Source organism: Ceratotherium simum, chromosome 26 (genome assembly GCF_057802395.1).
Source record: "Ceratotherium simum simum isolate JZ-2026a chromosome 26, ASM5780239v1, whole genome shotgun sequence".
NCBI classification, from domain to species: domain Eukaryota; kingdom Metazoa; phylum Chordata; class Mammalia; order Perissodactyla; family Rhinocerotidae; genus Ceratotherium; species Ceratotherium simum.
The window spans coordinates 5,276,001-5,296,787 of record NC_141925.1 but is presented as its reverse complement, the minus strand read 5'-3'; the positions used below and the strand labels follow the sequence as shown (position 1 = coordinate 5,296,787).

General features: G+C 45.8%; 1 long non-coding RNA gene across 1 annotated transcript in view; it reads right to left on the bottom strand.

Annotated features, from left to right (window-relative positions):
• Positions 1 to 5,864: 5,864 nt before the first annotated feature.
• LOC147913555 (uncharacterized) overlaps positions 5,865 to 20,787 on the bottom strand; it is a 384,803-nt gene continuing 369,880 nt past the window's right edge. Inside the window, exon 4 of the long non-coding RNA XR_015556435.1 lies at positions 5,865 to 6,447. This is a non-coding gene — a long non-coding RNA (uncharacterized LOC147913555). The remainder of the gene's footprint in view (positions 6,448 to 20,787) is intronic.

Here is a 20,787-nt window from a genome sequence, read left to right as displayed (position 1 = left end):
CTGTCAGGCTCCTGCTCATCTCCCCACCCTGGAGATTCAGGATGTCCGTGTGCTGGACAGATCTCGCTGATCCATCAGCCTCCCACCAGTGCCTCACGCCCATGGTTCCCTCTCTCATTTTTCCCGTTCTACCTCTGCTTGCCTTATTCTCAGCACATATAGGTGCCTCTGCTATTCATTGGGAAAATGAAGGCTGCCAGGCATGCCCTTTTCAATTTCTCTTCCTTCTCCTTCAAATTTATCCACCCTTACTCTCCATCCTTTCTTGCTCAATGTCACAGTGGAAAAATGTCCTTTCTCAGTCCAGTTAATGCCATGGCTCTCTGGCATGGTGCTGAGCCCCAGTAACACAATGGTTAGCAAAGTGCAGTACCCTCTGGGACACTCTGGTCACTTTGCAGTTTGTAAAACCCCATCAGTGCTCTGATACCCCCATCCTCATATCCTCCAAGGCCCATCCTCCAGGCCTATGACATACCAAAGCCTTTGTGATCTTCAAAATTCCTTCAAGCCAAGGGCCACCATTCCACTGGCTCAATTACTTGGCCCTTGAATGGTTGGTCTATATTGTGCTGATGTGTCTTCTCTTTCCATTTCCTCCTTAAGCCACCATATCTAACTTCTACTTCCACCACCCACAGATTGGAAAGGCTGCTGTTGAGGACATCAATGAGCATCTACTAGCCAAACCCAGTGCCATCAACCTGGTGCTCACTCTCCTTGACCCCACTGAATCATTCAATACCCTCACCTCTTCCTTGTAACTCTCTTCCTCTTTGCTTTCCATGAGGATACTTGGCCTTGGTTTCTCTGTGTTCGCTCCAATCATGTCCATTCTCCTTCACAGCTCCCACATCCCCTTTGACACTTATTCCTGAAAATGCAAGCTCTTTCCCGTCTGTGCCTTTTCCCATGCTCTCCACTTTTCTTTACTTGGTAACAACCTAACTCGCCCTTTGACGCTCCAGTCTGCATATTGCCTCCTCTGGGAAGCCTTCATAGATAGGCCACTCCTATCTAGGCTCACTTATGGTTGAACCCAGATCCAAAACTTACTGAATATGGAGCAGGGTTTATGGAGAGGGCTTTTTGCTTTTATGAGAACCCTGGCCCTCAGGAAACAAATGACTCTACAGCACTTATGATATAACCTCCCCCCCATACTGGACTCTTTGAGAGTATGGTTGTGTATCAAAGTTGTATACGTACCCAAGTGCCCAGTGCTTTTCCTAGTGTATAATAGCTGTCACTTAAATATCCACCAAATTTTAAAAATGCCAATTGTTTCTCCAACTGAGAATTATGGGCCCTTGAATTAAGGCCAGATGATTTTTTAAGGTTCTTTAACTGTTCTTTTGAGCTGGCTTCAAGGACAGAGAAGACTATCAAGGTGTCATTGGGAAAAATTAGATGAAGCCCAGAGTGCTCACTGAAAAGCGTTGCTGTTCTTCAAGTGGATCTTGCCCTTGATGGAGAGAAGAGGGCCATTAACTCCAACAAGAATTAAGCCAAGTAAGGAAACTTCTGCCTGGCTAGGGTCTGGGTCAGCCATGATACAAAATCATCACAGCAAGTTTTCAAAGGCATGAATCTCAAAATAAATTTCTAATTAAGTTATTTATTTATTGTCTTAGTTTACACAAGAGATTAAGGACAGCGGGTTGTGTGAGGAAGCAAAATAACAATTGTTGACACAATTGTGCCAGGCACTGTCTCAGGCACTGCATATAGATTATCAAATTTTAAAATTCAAATCAACCTTTTGAGATGAGTTTCACTATCCCCATTTTAGTGATACCAGACTTTTTAGCAGTTAAGTGACTTGCCCATAGGCACATAACTTGTAAGTCGAGGACCCATGATTCATACATCATCTATAAGACTCTAAAGCTCATGCTCTTTCCACAGAACCCTCTTGGTGCAATAACTCAACTTTCCCTTGTAAAATGTTCTGGCTTCCCAAATGACTTGGAATGGCCAGGACGAGTCTTTTGTTCACAGCCAAAGAAACTCAGTCCCTTCTCAAAATCACTGATTTCTCTCCAAATGGGCCAGAGTTCTTCTAAGGGGCTCTGCAGTCCTGATTTACTTTCCTGAGACTCAGGGTTGAGACAGGAAAAATAAATGAGTCCTTGGCCTGGGATAAAGGTTCCTTCTGGGAGGAAAAAGGGATCGGTGGGAGGGAGATTCCACCTATGTTTCCCTTAGGCCACTGGGTTTTGCCACCTGCACAGTTTGCCATCGCAATTATCTAGGATAGCAAAACTGTAATATCAATCAATCTCAGTTCGATTGCTTTCCCGTGAAATAGGAGCAGGCCAATTTATCAAAATTGAGTCCCTCCACTGGGTTTATATCGCCATTAAACTATCAACAGGAAATCATTAAGGTGAGGCAAGAAACCAACTGGTAACTGAAAAGAAATGATTTTAATCAAACATCCTCGCCTGCAACCTCCTTTGTTTGGCTGTCAGCAGAGCCAACGTGGGGCTGGGTCTCAGATCTTTGTATTAATGTGCAGTTGGTGGTGGAGAGAACTCAGACGTAGGCATTTGCAATCCACTGGCTGCTCCCAGGTTACTTGGTTCTCGCTCAGCAGGGCGAGCTGTGTGACGATAAATAGGGGGAAAATGTGTATGCATTTGCGTGATAAAACAGGCTTAATGATTCTGAAGGGGAAGGAGTCCACGAGACATACAGTAGCAACTTAGGAACAAAATGGAACCATGCAGGGCCAATTAATGTGCAAATATGTGTGTGCTGAACTTGCATTCCATTCATCATGTGGACATGGAAATTGGGCCATTTATCTGTTATATTATGTATGTGACATCTTAGTTTGGTTCTTACAGGCTGCTCGGGGACAAAGGGCCATGTGCTTTGCGGCTAGCAGAGGGAATTTAAGATAAATTCTTCAGCTGTCATAAACATTGCTGGGCAGAATTTGGTCAGAAGATAAAGCTTTTTCCTCTGCAGGGTTTTAACATTTCTCAATAGTCCATGTGCCATCTTATTAAAACTTTGTGCGGTGCAGGGAGGGGTGGCATATGCCATGAAAAATTATTGGCACAAACAGCTTGCTGTCATGTTTTCAAAGTCCAGATTTAGCAAACGTTATTCACATATTCACTGTCAATCTGCAGAGAGAAAGGAAGGTGGCAAAGCCATTCATTCTCACTGATTCTGGGGGTTTGTAATTCTTCTTCCTTTAACCAACGTCTCCTCCAGAGGTGGGGTTTGTTCTGCTTAAATTACAACTGTTTGTACTCAGGAAATAAAGAAAGTCATTGGAGAAGGAAAAGAACCTCACAGAAGCACTTTCCCAGAGCCGCTATTATTTACCTAACAGAACATGCCATGAATATGGATCATGCATTAAATAACGGTGATCGCTTGCTTTGATGAATTGCCATTAGAAATTCAATTAATAAAAGGTTACCTCCCTGAAGGAGTGCAAAAAATATGATCTGGCTGCAGCAATTACAATTTGGCCTTAGAAACAATGATTACGAGAAAGAAAAAGCTTTTTTTTAACCTATTCCATCTGGGAAATAAGAGTCTGGAGAATGAATGAATGAGTTGGGTTTAGGCTATTTTTGATAAGCAGTTTTGTCTCTATGCTGAGCATTTCTACACTTCCTCATTCCCTCCATCCCACTTTCCCCACTTGATCATCTGTTTTTCATTATCTTGTCTTATAATTATGTTTGTGTTTTCTTTTTCTTCTTTTTTTTGCCAAGCAGCTTCTCTTTATTGTTAGTATACAAGTTGCTTGCTATAAAGTGCACACATCTTAAGTGTAGAGCTCCATAAATTTTATATATGATGGTTACCTGTGAAACTATATCCAGATGAAAGTCTTGAATATTTGCATCACTCCGGTAAGTTCTCTTGTGCCCCTACCCAGTCAACACCTCCCAGAGGTAACCACCATTGCTACTTGTATCACCAGAGGTGAGTACTGTTTTTACATGTATGTAAGCAAAATCACACAGGGTCTATTCTTTTATTCTGACTTTTTTCCCCCCTCAAAATTATGTCTCTGAGATTCATAAAGGCTGCTTCATATATCTGTAGGTAATTCTTTTTGATTGCTGTCTTGTATTTCAGTACACAAATATACCACAATTTATTTACCTATTATCCTGTTAATGGACATTTTTTCCACTTTTGGGCTATGATAAATAAAGTTTTTATGAAAATTCTTGTATACATTTTTTGGTGGATGTAAGCACTCATTTCTCTTGGGCATACAAGTAGGAGTGGAATTGCTACATCATTAAACATTATTTTACCAATGTTTAAAATACTTCAATTCTCCAAAACTCCATTTTTTAATCTGAAAATGGCGATAACAAATATCCTGCCATATGTGATTTCTGTGAAATTGAAAAGGGGCAACATATGTAAAGGTGTTTATTGTTGATTGTTTGTTATAAACTGCCAAATGTGGCACAAATGTCAGACTGCATAAGAGAAAGGAAGACAGAAGATCGCAGGAAACTGGCATCTGTCGGTGGTGCTGACCACAGAGGACCAGGACATATTTAGGTACAATCTCGAAAGCAGCCATTAAGGAGAGGCAGAGCTAACATTTATTGAATATGCACTATGCATAAGGCCATGGTCTGGGTGGTTTGTGTGATGTCATGGACTGAATGTTTGTGTCCTCTCAAAATTCATATACTGAAATCGTAACCCCCAAGATGATGGTATTAGATGGTGGGGCCTTTGGGGGTGATTAGGTCATGAGGGTAGAGCCCTCATGAATAGAATTAGTCCCCTTGTAAGAAGAGACAGGAGAGCTTGCTTCCTCTCTCTGCTCTCCCACCATGTGAGGATACAATGAGAAGATGGCTACCTGCAAACCAGGAAGAGAGTCCTCACTAGACACCAGTTCTGCTGGCATCTTGATCTTGGACTTCCCAACCTTCAGAAATAAATTTCTATTGTTTTGGCCACCAGTCTACTCTATCTTGTTATAGCAGCCTGAACTAAGACACACGGCCTGGCAGTTAACAGCCAGCACTTTGTACTCTGCCAGACACGGTTACGAATCCCAGCTCTATTGCTCATTAGTTGAATGTCCTCAGTTTATTCTTCTGTAAAACAGATTACAATAGTCCCAACATCACAATGTTTTTGTGAGGCTTTTACAAGATGATGCATGTAAAGCCTTTACGTAGCAAATGGTACATAACAGGTGCTGAACACGTGGAAACTGGTATTCTGGTTACAGCAGAACAAAACAGTAAACTCTGTCATTGCCATTTTAATGTTCTCAAGAACCTCATGTGATGTATATTGTCATCCTCACTCTGAAAATGAGGAAACTAAGTTTGGATAGATAAATGACTGGCACTGGTCACAAGATCATTGGGAAGCGGGTGATACCAGTGTCTCCCTACCTCCACCCCATCCTTCTGCTTCCTGCCCTCCTTCCCCTCCTACTGATCTGCTTCCCAAATATCTGCCCACTAGGCACCTAAAGTAACATTCACACCATTGATGCATCACAGGTCCTGGAAAACTTTTGCCACCAAGCTATTATATCAAGGATTTAGACATTCGAACTGGCATTTCCACTCTTTGGTAATGACCTCCTCTTCTGTTTTGTAGAGAGCTGCCAAAATCTGCTTCCACACTCTTTATTTCATGTTACCCTCTCAACAACAATGACGTAATGGAGCAAAAGGAGGTATAATTATCTTTATTGAATTCTTGAGGAAAGTGACTCTCAGCAGTTAAAATAATGCACCATGTCACACAGAACCCAGGGCTCCTGAGGCCCAGGGTGATGTTCTTTGCTCCACTCACATAGTCACTTGAGAGTGGGAGAGTGACTGGCTCTCTCCATGGCACTAGATATATTTTGGAGGTACCCATTTCATGACATCATGTACAATTCCCAATGAATTGTCACCTTGCTGGTGACCTCTGATGAACACCTTTTTTATTCTTTACTTACATTGTAAGCATCAGCCACAGTTCCCTTCATGCCCCAGAGGATGAACAGGGAGAGGAAAAGGAGGGAGGAAATGAGAAATCATCATAGAGAGAGATGGAGGTCTCACTGCCAAAGCAAGGGCTTGTCTCAATGGAACTAGAATCATCATGCATATATGAAGAGGCAGACTCTGAAGTCACCAAGACAGAAGCAAGCAGGTGATCCAGCTTTGGAACCATTAACCATCTTGCAGGCTGCTCAGTGCACACACCGTGAAGAGTAGCACAGGTGACCTGGTCACCCCCAAACCCAGCACCATGGAGACCACCCAACTGACAACACACCATCCCAACCACCAGGAAATTGCACAGAGTGGAATCACAAGCAGAATACCCATTTCACCGCATCACAAAAGAAAAACCACTTCAAAATGTCTTCCAAAGGGACAGTGAAACCACATTTCCTACCTCAGCTTTGCTGGCAGCCAGGCTTGCCGAAACCTGCAAGTTAAAGGAAAAAAAGACGTTAGTATTGATTCAACAAGAAGGTAATTGGATTAATTGTCTTTTTAAAGGAACTGGCATCAATAATTTGTTATGACCCAAGGGGACAATGGGTGCAACACACACACACACACACACACACACACGTACACTTTTTCTTCTACCAAGCACAGCAACAAGATTTGTTTTTTAGTCCTGTGTATAAGGTGAAGAGGATAATTAATATTTTCAACACACTGTAACAATCTTGCCAGGAAAAAAAAAAAAGAAGCAGAGCTGTGAGCAATGCCCGCGCACTGATAATGATTAAATGAACACTGAAATAGCAAAGGCATTGAAGATATTTCTGAGGGTTTTTTTACCTTCAAGTTTTCGAGTCAGTGTTATGAGAAGGTAAAACTATAAACTACAGTAACAACAGCCTTCTGTTTTCAAAATGCCTCAAAATATTGTGAAATAAAGAGTCTTGCCAGGCATTGTGCCAACTTCTTTACATTTATTGTCTCATTTAATCCCCAGAACAACTTTTATTATCCCCATTTCATAGATGATAACATTAGGCTTAGAAAAGTTAAGTAATTTTTCCAAGCCCAGAAAGATATTAAATAGAGGAAATTAGATTTAAACCCAAGATAAAGCCATACAGACTTTCAGGCTCCTGCCCACCAGCCCATTTGGTATCAAAGAATTTGATTTGGACACAGCCCACCATTGTTCATATATGCCTAGAAGGGGTCTCCTACCTAGGGGAAGATAAGATTTTTTTCCTAATAACTCCAGGAACTTTCTTCCTTGCAACTTTCTATCTTATACCTGAGGGTGACTTTGCCAACCTCAGCCATATTTTCCTTCCAGACTGCTATGGACTGAATTGTGTCCCCCCAGATTCATGAAGCTCCAACTCCCAGTGTGATGGTATTTGGTGATGGGCCTTCAGGAATTGACAAGGTCATGAGGGTAGAGCACTCATGATGGGATTAGTGCCCTTATCAGAAGAGACACCAGACAGTTTGCTTCTCTCTCTCCCCACCTGTATGCACTGAGGAAAGGCCATATGAGGACACAGCAAGAAGGCAGCCATCTGCAACCCAAGGAGAGAGCTTTCACCAGACACTGACCCTGCTGGTGCCTTGATCTTGGAATTCTAGTCTCCAGAACTGTGAGAAATAAATCCTGCTGTTTAATCCACCCAGTCTATGGTATTTTGTGATGGCAGCCTGAGCTGACTGACACACGGACCAATATCAACTCACAGCTGTGAATCCAATGAAGGGCTTAAGAATGAATGGCTTCCTGAGGGCGCTGACCAGCCCCTGTGCTCACACTGGCCCAGCTCCCAGCACCGCCTCGCCCACGCTCACCCCCGAGGTATCAGACCAGTCCTCACCTAAGCCATTAGCCCCAGAAGCAGCTCAGACAGAGCCTGCTGCCCACTGAGCATCCTTCACGCATCATTAGCCTCCTAAACAGGAGGCCAGCCTTCAGATCGACCTCAGCCAAGAGAGTCCATTAGCCATGGCCCAAGGCTTGCCAAGCCACAAATCCAGGGGCCAGGCCAGGAGAAACTCCCCAAGGTGTGACGAATGTCAGAGCTCAGAGCCTGCCCTCCCTCTCTCCCCTCGAGCCCTTTCAGAGCTGGGGCTGGGATTGCAGCTGATTCCCAAGCAATGGGCCACAGATCCTCGTAACCTCCTGTGTGTGTGAGCTTTCCCTGCTGAAGGCCAACAGGAGTGTGGAAGGGACAAGCGTGATATTCAACAGCCGCGGGTTTTAGGCACAACATCTCTCCCTGCTGCACGCAGCACGAGGACAACATAGTTCTCAGCTGACTTCTCGGATTTCTTCCTCATAATCTCACTGTGTGTCTCCTAACTCGGAGCATGTTAGGTCGCATGACCCTTCTCACTCCCTCCTATTAGGCAAGCCCATTTCTTCCACCTACCTCGGATAAACACACACAGAGAGAGGTATATACACAGCTATTCATTGCAGCATTGTTCATGATAACAATACATTTATAAAGATTTTAAATGTCCACTCACAAAAGAGTGGCTAAAATACAAGGTTTGAACACTTAAATGCCTACAGGGGCCAGGTAAGTAATAGAAACGTAGCAAGTGGGCTGCTTGTAAGACAATAGAGAATGGTGGGGCCTGGTGGGAAACCAGAGATTGCCTCCTCTACCGAAAGCCATTTGCATCCAACTCGTAACAGGCAGAACCTGGTTCCAACCAAACAAAGCACATATGTAGTCTGGACATGGCTGTTAGAGTTCCAGTTTATGATCCTCTAGGCCAAATCAACATGATACATCCATGTTATAAACTATTATGCTGCAGTTAGAATGAATGGGTTGGATTCCAATGTTCCGACGTGAAAAACACAACAACACATACTGTTATGAAAAAGATGGAGAACAGTACACTTAAGATGGTACCTATCTCTAAGAAACAACTAAAGCATATATACATTATACATTCCTCTCCCACCTTCAACCACGCACAGACATATGTCTGAAAAATGTCTAGGAGGATACGCATCAAAATGACAAAAGGTTGACCTCTCAGGAGCAAATTGGAACTTGACTGGGATTTCAGGATTTGAGGAAAGTTGTGGAGAACTTTCTGTTTCTCTTAATTGTCTGCAATTTATTCATTGAGACTGTGTCCATGTTTTATTTGTTAAATTAAACATACATTGAAAATATGATAAAAATAAAGCTTTACAGTGCCTCGATGTTAATAAGAGACTTGATAGAATTGTTTTTCTTTTTATCATTGAAGAGAGGACTAAAAACAACTCTCTCACCCATTCATATATATATAGTGACTCAGAAGGTGGGTCATATGGTAATGCAATAGCGAGTGGTGGGGCTTATGGCCAACTGGAGATAAACCATATTTCACTCATGATTTATAATTCTACATATTAAATATATGAAAAACAAATGGTGAAATTTACTGGAGTCCTCTATGTACTGCATTCGGGGTTGATTTCATAGTCAAGATTATGTTAGATTCACTTCCAACACACGTAGCTCAGGGTTTATTCAGGACAGTGGCACCCACAGACCTCAAGGCCTGTCTGCAATCGGCTGTGGCATGTTGGGCAGCTGGCAGGACTGCAGAGGCCAGCTGGATGGGTGAGGGTCCTTTAAGGGCTGCAGGTGCCAGGCTGAGGAGCTTGGCTTTTATCTTGCCAGCAGCTGTGGCCATCAGAGGGTTTCCAGTGGGGGGCTGATATGATGAGAGCCGTGTTTGAGGTGGGCCATTCTGTGGACCAGCACAGGGCACAGAGGGATGCAGGAAACTCCCAGCAGGACTCCCCTTGAAGCTCTGTTCTAGCGATTTCCCATCCCTTTAATCATGTTCCTTCCTTTTCTTCAGCTTCTCTACATGTGTTTGAAATTACAAAGACCAGCATGAAGGGTTTCCTCCTCGCGAGCGCTAGGAACTTGATGGACGTGATTCCCTTTCCATCTTCACCTCAGCCCTAGGAACTGCTCTCCTGCCACCTTTTCAGACAGGCAAACTGAAGCTGGGATGCTGGGTGCCTTTCCTAAGGCCACACTAGGAGGTGTCAGAGGCAGGGTTTGAACCCAGGTCAGACTCCAAAACTGCCTTCAAAACCCACGTAGGGATTTTGTGCACACATGGAGATATGGATTCCTTCCTGGGACTTCCCACGCTAGGGATCAGGACTGAGTTAACGGATAGAGGGGAGATCACTGCTCAGACACACCCACCTGGTCTCCTCTGCACCTGTGTCTGAGATGTGGCAGAGATGTACCTGGGGTTCTGATGCTCCAAACTATTCAGTCTTCTGTCCTGGGCATTTTGGGGTACCACTCTGTTACTTTTGCAGGGGTAGTCGTAGACAGGTCTCTTGGTTGCATGAGACAGAAACAACTCAAAACGACTTAACGACACAAAAGAATTTATTAGCTCATTCAACTGATAGAGCTCACTTTAAGTGGATCCAGATGAGGATCAAAGAAGTTAAATTACTTCTCTGGCAAGTGGCAGAGCTGTGAATGAACCTGGGTCTGTGATTCCAGACACTGCTCTGCAGCACTCCCACACAAAACTCCAGGGACACACGAATCGTCTGCTGTTCCCTGGCTGGACGTTCTCCCATCCCCATCTCATCAACTGATGAGATGTTCTCTGCCTCCTGCTCCCTCTCACCACCTCCCCTCCTCCAGGATTCGCTGCAGGGTCCCCGTGGCCGTGCTGATGATGCCACAAGTGGCGTCCAGGCAGGGAGGTGGAATGATCACATCCCTCCGCAAACACTACCCTGTTGGGCCTTCAGGTTTGTCTCCCCATCAGCAAATGACACCACTGCACCAAAGAGGGAATCCTTTATCTGTAAAGTCAGCATGTCACCCAAACAGGCGTTCCAGGTAGAGGCCTGTGAGGACATTATTCATGCGACAGAGTTTTGGCGATTTCTTCTACTGACAGCCCTTCAAATGAAAGTGTTCGATCCCCATGCCTATAGTCCACCAAGAGGGCTTTACCAGGCTTCCAGGTTGTCTGTGGCTTTGATGGAACTATTTTGTGAAAAGGTCTGACCTAGAACACCACCAGCATGGAGGTTTTCTCTTTCTACCCACTACTTCTTCAATCTACTTCCTTTTCAGCACTGTGAGGACGTCTCAGAAGACTCAGAGCTTCCCAGTCACCCTCAGGCATGAAAATCCCCGTCTAGCCCAGTGTAAAACTTCAATCTCATATATAATTTAATGTTCATCTCCTCCATCCCCCACTATGCCGGCCAGGCTTCCACCAGAGGAATTAACAGGGGAGAATGAACAGTCTTCTCTTTCATGCCCTCTTCTTCCTTTGGTTTTCTGGTTTTAACAGCTCTGTCATTGGGTCTGAGAAGATGGATTGGAGAGAAAGGGCAAATTCCTTTCCATCTGAGCATGAAACACATAAAATCAGCTGCTATCAATGCTGACTATCGGGCCAATTCCAATGGTCATGGATGCCCTCAGCATGGAAGGTGTCCAAATGCTGGCACCTTCATGGGGCACAGCTGGATTTTTAGGAGCCCTGTGGGTGCAGGGTGCAGGCATACTATATTTGTCAGGAACATCAAAGCTTCAGTAACAAATAGAACCAAGTGTATAAGGGCTGACACAATGGGTATTCATCTCTTGCTCACCTAACTGTCCTAAGTGGGAGAACACATGAGAGGCCAGCTCTCCTCCACATGATCATTCAGGGACCCAGGCTGAAAGAAGCCTTGCCATCTTTAATGTGACTTCCAAGGTCACTGTGATATCTCCTCCCAGAAGGAAGAGAATACACAGAGGAACACAAGTGGCTGGTCTTTATGGACCAGATCCAGAAGTGTCACGCATGGTTTCAGCTCACATTCTACTGGCTAGAGCTCACTTACATGACCACATTAATGGAAAAGGGGTTTGGATATGTAGTCAAGATGTATGTCAAGGAGGAGAAGATGGTTTTGGAGGACAGACCTAGCAGATCTGACCACACCTCCCCACTGCAGCACTGCCTTGCCCGAGATCCCTCTCCATGGTTCCCTGGTAGAAAATCCACTTCCATTCAACCTCTTCCAATTTCTCCTAGTGATATAATTCTGGTAGGATAACACACAGTCTCTTGATGCTGAGGTCCCCTCACCTTGCAGCTGGTCCTCTTGGGTGCATGAGCCATATGGCTCAAACCCAGCTCTTCTGTGGTGTCCTCTTGACCCTCAGGAAACTCACTTATCCTTTTGCAAGAGCAAAGCAGAGACTGAAGCTCTCCCTTTCCTCCATGCCCCCTCTCCCCTATTTTCCTCTCCCCCTGCTCTAACAAGCAGACACTCAGAGCTTAACTGATTCCACTTCTTGCTGGCCTCCCAGTGTCTACAAGAGGTCCCCTCAGAGCTCAGATTTTCTTCAGGTTGACACTAATAATTCTCTCTCTCCCTGAATCCTCTCTGACCTTCTGCTTTTATATCTGATCAATATTGGTAATAGCAGAGGGGGCTTGTTCCCTCTCAAAGGGTCCCGAGGAGGTATCTGAACCCCATTATGTTTGGCCCTCTTTCAAGTGTAAGAGACGCTCAGCATTCCTTTGTCTTCAATTAGGTCCTAATGATCTATTCTGGGATGATGAAATGTTTTACAGTCCCCTTGACCAAAGGGGCCAGCAAAGGGTTGTGGATTCTTCACCACATTGAGTCAACTCCTTATTTGAACTGACTGAATCTCGTTCTGTAAACAGAACACCTTAAAGTGCTATCCTCAGAGTGGGAAAGCAGAGGAAAGCATGGGTTGTGGAATAAGACAAATGGGGTTCCAGCCACTCAGCATCCAGGTGGCTTTGAGGTCACTTCCATCGTCTGAAAGAGTTGACTTCTCTGCAAACTGGGAATGAGGAAACTCCTCCAACGGTGGGGCGTTGATTCCATGTTATCTCTTGAATAGTAAATACTGGCGTCTCCAGCATCCCACCTGCCTTGTCTCATTCCCTGGATGCTAGGGACTCTTAGCATATTTACGGAGTTGAGTCCTGGGTTGAAAACCTGCTTCTACCACTTTCTAGACCTGTAATCTTGGGCACGTGGGGGGTTTGAAACTGGCCACATGTTCTTTGGTCCTTCTTCCATTGAGAGGTGACATCTATGTTCCCAACTCTTGAATCTGGGTGGGCTCTAAAACTATCTCAACCAACGGATTCCAGCAGAAGGGGTGCTGCGCCAGTTCTGGACCCAGCCTTAAACTACTGGCAGCTTCCACTGCTGTCCACTGGGGTCCTCTCTGGGTGCCCTCAGCTGCCACGTCAGAGGTCTGACTATCCTGAGACCACCATGCTGGAGAGGCCACATCTAGGCACTTTGATGGATAGTCCCAGCTGAACCTAAGTTTCCAGACTCCATGGCCAATGTTCCAGCCATGTGAGAGAAGCCATCTCAGAGCCTCCGGGCAGTCTGCTGCCAGCTGAATGCCACCAAGAATCCTCAGTCAACTCACGCCAAGCACGCCCTGCCCACTCCTGACCCATGAAATCTTGAGCTATGATAAATGGTTGCTGTTTCGAGCCACTAAGTTTTGGGGTACTTTGAGACACAGCCATAGATGATCACAACAAAAAGTACTTATCCTCTTTAAACCTGCAATTCTATACTCATAAAATCAAAAATATATTTTTTGCAAGATTGTTCAAAGAATTAAGAAAAAAACAAAAAAACTTCAAAGTGCTTGACACGGTCCCTGGCACACAGTAAGCAGTGAGTTTTACCTTTCCTTTCACAAAACTACAAGACCCTGTGCTTGTTCTTGGTGCAATCCCCATGCAATCGTCTTGAGTGCTGTCAAGAGATGATTTCAGAGCACTCGATTTGATTTACAGCCGGTAAAACATACGTGGGTTGCTCTGGAGTCAGAAATACTGGGCTTTATAAATCCCTGCTCTACCACTTACAAGCTGTGGGCACAACCACGGGAAAGTTACCCCACCTCTCTGAGCCTCAGTTTCCTCATTTGGAAAATGGACACAAAAATATGCCTCGGTCCCTTTTTTGGCATGGATTCAGTGAGAATGCCTGGCCTCGAGTTAGAGAGAGAGAACGGATAGCTCTTGTTTTGGTTATTTTGGTGTAGTAACTATAATATTAGCAGCAGTGGTAACACCTGATATTTTGAGCTCCACTGCATTTAACGGAGCAGCTTGTGAACAGACTCCCTAAAGGGGTATTTTTGAAAACAAGCAGCATCCCCCTCTCCCACCATCCCTCTCTTCTGTTCTAGCCCAGGACTTGGTTCCAGCGGCTCAGCCACTGGAACTCAGCCCAGATTTTAAAATGTGAGTGTAAAGAAGGAAAGAGCCCATTCACAGATGATAGTCAACCTCCATCCAAACAAATTCCATAGTCTCCAGACATGCCCAATGAATAAACGTCTCTTAAAATTCTTCTAGAAAATGCACAAGGTTCCTCTTAATAACACTCACTGTCAGAAACCAAATATTTACATGCACTTGCTTCAAAATTCTTGCAGCTTGTAACCTAAGAATAGTTTCAGTTATGGTGTTGAACAACTGCCTTAGGTATATCTCACAGGTGATTTTGAGAGGAGCAAGATGATGCAGGGGAGGGAGAGGAAGGGAAAAGCCACTGTGGTGGGGAGGCTGAGCAGGGGGACTGACAAATCCTTGCCCCTGGTTTGCCCTTGAAGTTGGTGTATTAGGAAGTTTAAAGTGGTACAGCGCTGGGTTGATGGGTATCTGAGCTGTGACTAGCCCATCAGTCACCCTGACATGTGCTGGAAAACACTGAGAGATTGCAAACATTATCTGAAGCTTAACCATGAGGCAGAGAGGAGGCTGGGCTGGTGTGAAGAGGTAGTACTGGGGCTTCCTGCGCCTTTCTCACTGGACCCTGTAATCTTTGGGAAAAGTTGCTGCCATTCATGTCTCCTTCCAAAGAGCCCCTTGTTGCTTTTTGAGGCCAGGCTGCAGGGTTAAAAAAGGTTTCTAAGAAGGTTCTGTTTTCAATTTTAGCTTAGCAGTCTGGAAATATGGATAAAGACCTTTAAAAATTCTCCTTCTCTTTGATCCAGTAACTCTGCTCTGGTGAATCTCTCCTGAGGACATATTGGAAATATAGAATGATGTTTTGTACCATTTTTGTAATGGAAAAAAGATAAGTTGGAAACAACCTAGTTATCCAACAGTAGGGGATTGACTCGGCAAGCCGAATCATCCCCTTTTCATGGACTACTATATAACCACTAAAGTGATGGTCAAGCAAAGTTTGAAGTAACATGAGAAAATGCTTATATATTAAACAAAAAAAAACAGAATACAAATGACTTATACTACATGATCTCAATTATGTTAAAACATGAATAGAAGAAATGTGGGAAGGAAATATCAAAAAAATTAAAGTGTTTTTCTTTGGGAGGTAAGACTGATATTTCATTTTCTTCTCTTTTCTGTATTTTCCGGGTATTCTCTAGCAAACAAATGCACAGAAAACAATTATTTAGATACCATCTAGTGCCTGCCAGTCCTTTCAAATATTCTACCCATTTTCCAAATGACAGCTTCCCCGGGATTGGTGATTCTAGAGCAAAGCTGGGCTGTGTGACCCCAAATGTCACAAAGCAAAGAGACAGGGACCAGCATGAGTTTCATGCACTTCCTGTGTCAGGTACCGTGAGTTTTGTTTACTTGCTCATTCACTCCTCAAAGCCTTCCAGGTGGTGTTATTACCACCATTTTATCGATGTCGTGGGAACTAAGAGCCTGGGTAAGTTAGGAAAAGTTCCTGGACCACGTAACAGTTAGGAGTCAGGGTCGGGATGTGAGCTCAGGTTGGTCTGACTCCAAATCAGCCGCAGGTGGGGAGTGGCCATCAGCCACAGGGCGGGTGGGGGGTGGGGAGGCACAGGTGAGCCCCACCTATAACAGCTCTTCCTGCACAAAGCCCTGGTGGTGAAACTTGAATTTCTATGGAAACATCTCTAGACAAACCCCACCACCACCCCAAGTGTCTCCTTTCTTCGTGGTCACAGTGCCTGGAATCCCATGTCTGGAGATGCTTTCCCTTAGCTTAAAAAGACGTAACTCTGGACTCTATGTGTCCTCTTTGAAACCGCATGTGAAGCTGGGAGAGGTAATAGGGTGAACACCTGGACAAGAAGACAGGGTGGAGGTTGGGGAAAGCACACGCCGACCTGGGGGATTTGATGTTGGGGAGCAGGATGCAGGCACAATTATGACCCAAGGCACATGCCAGGTGCTTGGACATTCGTCATCTTGGGTTGCCCAGCATCTTGTTTATCCCCTCCCCTAAAAGCATCTCCATCTCCTTTCCAATAAATTGCCTCTTCCCCATTTGTGTGGTCTCAGTGAGCAAGTGGATTGAAGTGGCCCATTTCCCACTTCAGACGTCCAGTGATTCTTAATGTTGGCTGCACCTTAGAATCACAGGAAGCTAGTCAAAAGGCTGCTGTCTGGGATCCAGACCCAGGCAACCTCATTTTCTTGATCTGAGAAGTAGATTGGATCCAGAGAGGTAACGCCCTGAGCCCTCCCACCCCGGGCAGCCTGCAGCCAGTGACTGACCGACACAGTGGTGTAAACGTGCACTGCACTTCCTCCAAGGTGTGAAGACTCTGCACAGCTGTTCTCACCCAGAGCTCTCCATGTGATCAGGCTGAGGCTGGATTGCGGCCAGACCACATCTTTGCTTAGAGGCCTCATCCTGCTTCCCTCCCTTCCTGACAGGTTCCCCCTAAAAGCACTCCTTCAATCCTCAACTGCAAAGAATCTCATCTCAGCTCCGCCTCTACGGAACTCGACCTAAGGCGAGGAGGGCTGGCATCCTGGGCAGAGGGAATGGCCTGGGCAAACATTTGGAGGCATGCACTGACATGATTTCGGAAGGTCAGGAAGCTTCCTGTGCAATATTATTAATAATGAAAATAATTCACATTAACTAAGGATGATTCTGTGCATGGACTATGGGGAAAAAAACTGTTCTCAGTAATTTTAAACATCATCTCAACTTTCATCATAACTCTATGATGTAGATTCTCACTGCACCCAATTTTTTTTTTTTGAGGAAGATTGGTCCGGAGCTAATATCTGTTGCCAGTCTTTCTCCTTTTTTCCTCTTTTCTCCCCAAAGCCACAGTGGATAGTTGCATGTCATAGTTTTACATCCTTCTAGTTGCTCTATGTGGGACACTACCTCAGCATGGCTTGATGAGCAGTGCATAGGTCCGTGCCCAGGTTCCGAACCTGTGAACCCCAGGCCGCCGAAGCAGAACGTGCAAACTTAACCGCTATGCCACCGGGCTGGCCCCATGCCCCCAATTTTAAAAACAGTTGGTCAGAGAAGTGAAGTCATTAGCCCAGATAGTATGGCTAATGAGTGGCGGAAAGGAGATTTGAATTCAGGTGGATCTGATTACAGAGCCCCCACTCTGCAAACATAATGTTCAATGTATTCTGAAACGCTTTACCCTTGAGCAAGACATCCTGGCTCCTTCCCTCACCTACCTGCCCAGCGATGGATAATTCCTTTAAAACACCCGCACGTGGAACCCCAAGTTTGTGGTTTCTCTGTCACCTTTGAGTGCACATGTTCAACGAGGCTTTTTTAAAGGACAGAGTACTTACAGAGCCAAAATGAAAAGGACAGCATGAAGGAATGCTCAGAACCTTTGATGGCACGGAGACGACTTAATTTATGTTCCGCCGCTACTGTCTCTGCTCTTGCCACTGCAATCTTGGAATTGAGCACAAACTTGGTAATTGCTGCAGCCGGGCTGGGCCTGCTGTTGACGGCCTGCTTTTCTTATTACCTCGTCCTGCTTGGCGACCCCTGAGTATTTCATCTTCTTTGGCAGGGCTGGCAGGTTTAGGATATCCCTGGCAGAGTGGAGGACGCCTCAGAAAACACACAGGGGAAAACAGAGGAGGAGAGGGGCCGGGAGGGCCAGTCTTGGGGAAAGGTCATAGGCAAAATGAACACGCTGAGTGGGCACCTCCGCTGCCAGCAATTGAAGGTTCAAGGCAAAGCACCCACTATGCGCCCAGAGGAGAAGCTCGCTTCCAGTTAGGCGATGATCTGTATGGACACTGATATCCCTCTTGCCTGGTGTGGAACACAATTTAGAATCATAACGATAGCCGTCAAGAGAGTTATTATAATAGATCTATTCATAATAGATCAATAGTCCACGATTATCGGGATGATTTCTGAGGGTAAGCCCACAAGCAAAGTGTGCAAAAAGGAGGAATGAAGAAGGCCTGGGAATGGGGGAGGTGGATGGGGGTGCACGCTGCATAGGGAAGATGGGATCGATAGCAGACATGGGAGGGCTCCAGGTGGCCACAGCTCGGCTTGGCCAGGGGGAGGCACAATCCTCCAGCAGTGCAGCACGATACACCCAATGTCATTCTCCAGCCAGGCTGCACACCTGCTGTCCCCCACTCTGAAAAGTCATCTTTGGCCACCCCCTCTCCCAGCCCGGCTGGCTGTCTCCCTGCCTGGTGGCTCAAATCGGAACTCACACCTGGTCTGGGGTCCCTGGGAGGTGGCGGGTGAAGATGACAGAGGTCAGGCGTTGGAGCTACCTGCATGGGTTCAATCTCAGCTCTGCCCCTTACTACCTGTGTGAGCTGAGCCAAGTCGCTTAACCTCTCTGTGCCTCAGTTTCCTCGTCTGTTAAATGGGGACCCTATAGGGTTCTTCAAGGAGTAAATGTGGTTACGCACATAAAGCACTTAGAACAGTTCTTGGTGCAGAGTAAGGACGCAGTGAGTGCTGTCTGCTATCATGATACGTTATTACTGTTATTATTATTACTTCTGCTGCTGCTACTGTGTTAAAAACCTGGCACAGTGCTTAGTACACAGGATACTAGCAATTGGTACTTTTGTTCATTTCTTCTTTCTCTTTTCTCCAAATAATTCCACAGAATGGAGTTACTGGATCAAAGTACATGATTGTGTGTGTGTGTGTGTGTGTGTGTGTGTGTGTCTACCCATATGTCCTTAATAGGCACCAAAATTCAGCATCATTTTCTTTCTGGCAGGTAATTTCCACTTCCCTTCCTTCCACTCCACTCGTTCCCTCCAAGAGCTATCTCAGATTCACCCTCTTTTCTCCACCCCTCACACTTAGTCCAAGCTTCATCCTCTCTTGTCTGGATAAGAGGGATAAGGCCACTTAACCAGTTAATTGAAAGTCCCCATCCCCTCTTAGCCACCAGGATTGCAGAGCCACAGAAAGCCCAGATCCCCAGCCTTGGTTCAGAGTAAATAGGATTACCTGGGTGGCGGGAACTGCTGGAGACAGAAGGTGTTTCAAAATTTAATCAAAAATTAATCAGAAAAAGAAACAAGCCAAAGGACAAACATCTGTGAGCAGATGATGTACAAAGGCAAACAGATCCGATATACAACATTCCATCTGAGTTAGGAGCAAGATCCTGCTGGGCTACACTGGGAGTAGCTGGGAATGCTTTGAGGGGAACAAAAAGCCTCCCTGTTTACTTCTCTGGAACAAATGACAATAACTCCAAGCTCCAAAGACACTGGAGGGGAGGGTCTCCACACCAGATCACACACGAGCCACGGGGAAGCTGCGCGTCCGGGAGATGCTAATAAATCATCAGTAGAACACACACTAGCGGAGGCCTCGGAGTGAGGAGGGGGCCACGTGCACGAGAGAAGCCTTCTTAGGCTGTCAGAACCCGAGGCCTCGCCCGCCCCCGTGTCGGCCTTCCAGACAGGATTTGTGCTGGCGGCTGCTCCAGGGCTCAGAAAAACCAAGCCTTGAGAACCATGTCAGATGGAAATCAGAGGGGTGGTGGCCACTGAGATGGGCTCCAGAGTGTCGACATAGGATGCCTTTCTGGGAGAAACTGGGCGCCTGGAAATGATTTCTGTAGAAGATCGTAGCAAATGCATCGGTAGCTCACACATATCCCTCCTCTTGCCATGCCTACACAAGGTGTTCATGCAGCACTTGTCAGTCTCTCTCGGCAGCTTTCTCTGACCACAGACCTGTGCTTCTCCATGCACACAGCAGGCCGGAAGGGTGTTGGCATCGACGGTCCTAGGAGCATCTCTCAACTAATGATAGCATCGGAGCCCCCGGGTGGGACAACTCTGAGACATGCCCCACACCACCCCCCAGAGGTCGAGTTGGGATGGAGCTCCAGTCATCCAGGTGGTGACCTGCTCCTTAAAGCACCTGCCTTGGCCATCTCACCAGCCTGTATCATTTCTCCCTTCCCCGACTGCTCCCTGGGACCACCTCCCAAATAAGCTGTTTGGATTCAAAGCCTCATGTTGATGTCTGCTTCTAGGGATCCCACTGCAAGGATATTGGCGGGGGACAGACAGGATTGAAGTCAACGACTTGGCTAAGTAAAGGATGCTGTGCACACGCCTGTCCCTAGGTCAACAGGATCCCCACGGGGACTCTGGTAGCCTCATGTTTCCTGTTTGGATCAACCATCTTGGGTCACCAAGGTGCCCCTCATTACTGCCATTTCCCAGATCCATGTAACTCCTGAAATCAGGGCAATCCACTGTTCTTGAAGTCAGGGACCTCCTCTATGCAGGAAGCTAAAATTGGAAATACGAGTTAAACGTTACCTTATCTCTGACCCGCAGGAGACTCCAATGGACCCGGACCTCTTCTTCTTGAGGGGATACCAAGGACGAAAGTGTTCTTACCTGAATTTCCTGCTCCCCTCGCCTTGTATATTGTGGTCTCTCGTACCTGGAGTCCTGCCCTGTCCCCACCTCAACTTATTCTAATGAACTCCTGCTTCTTCCCTTCTCGACCGGC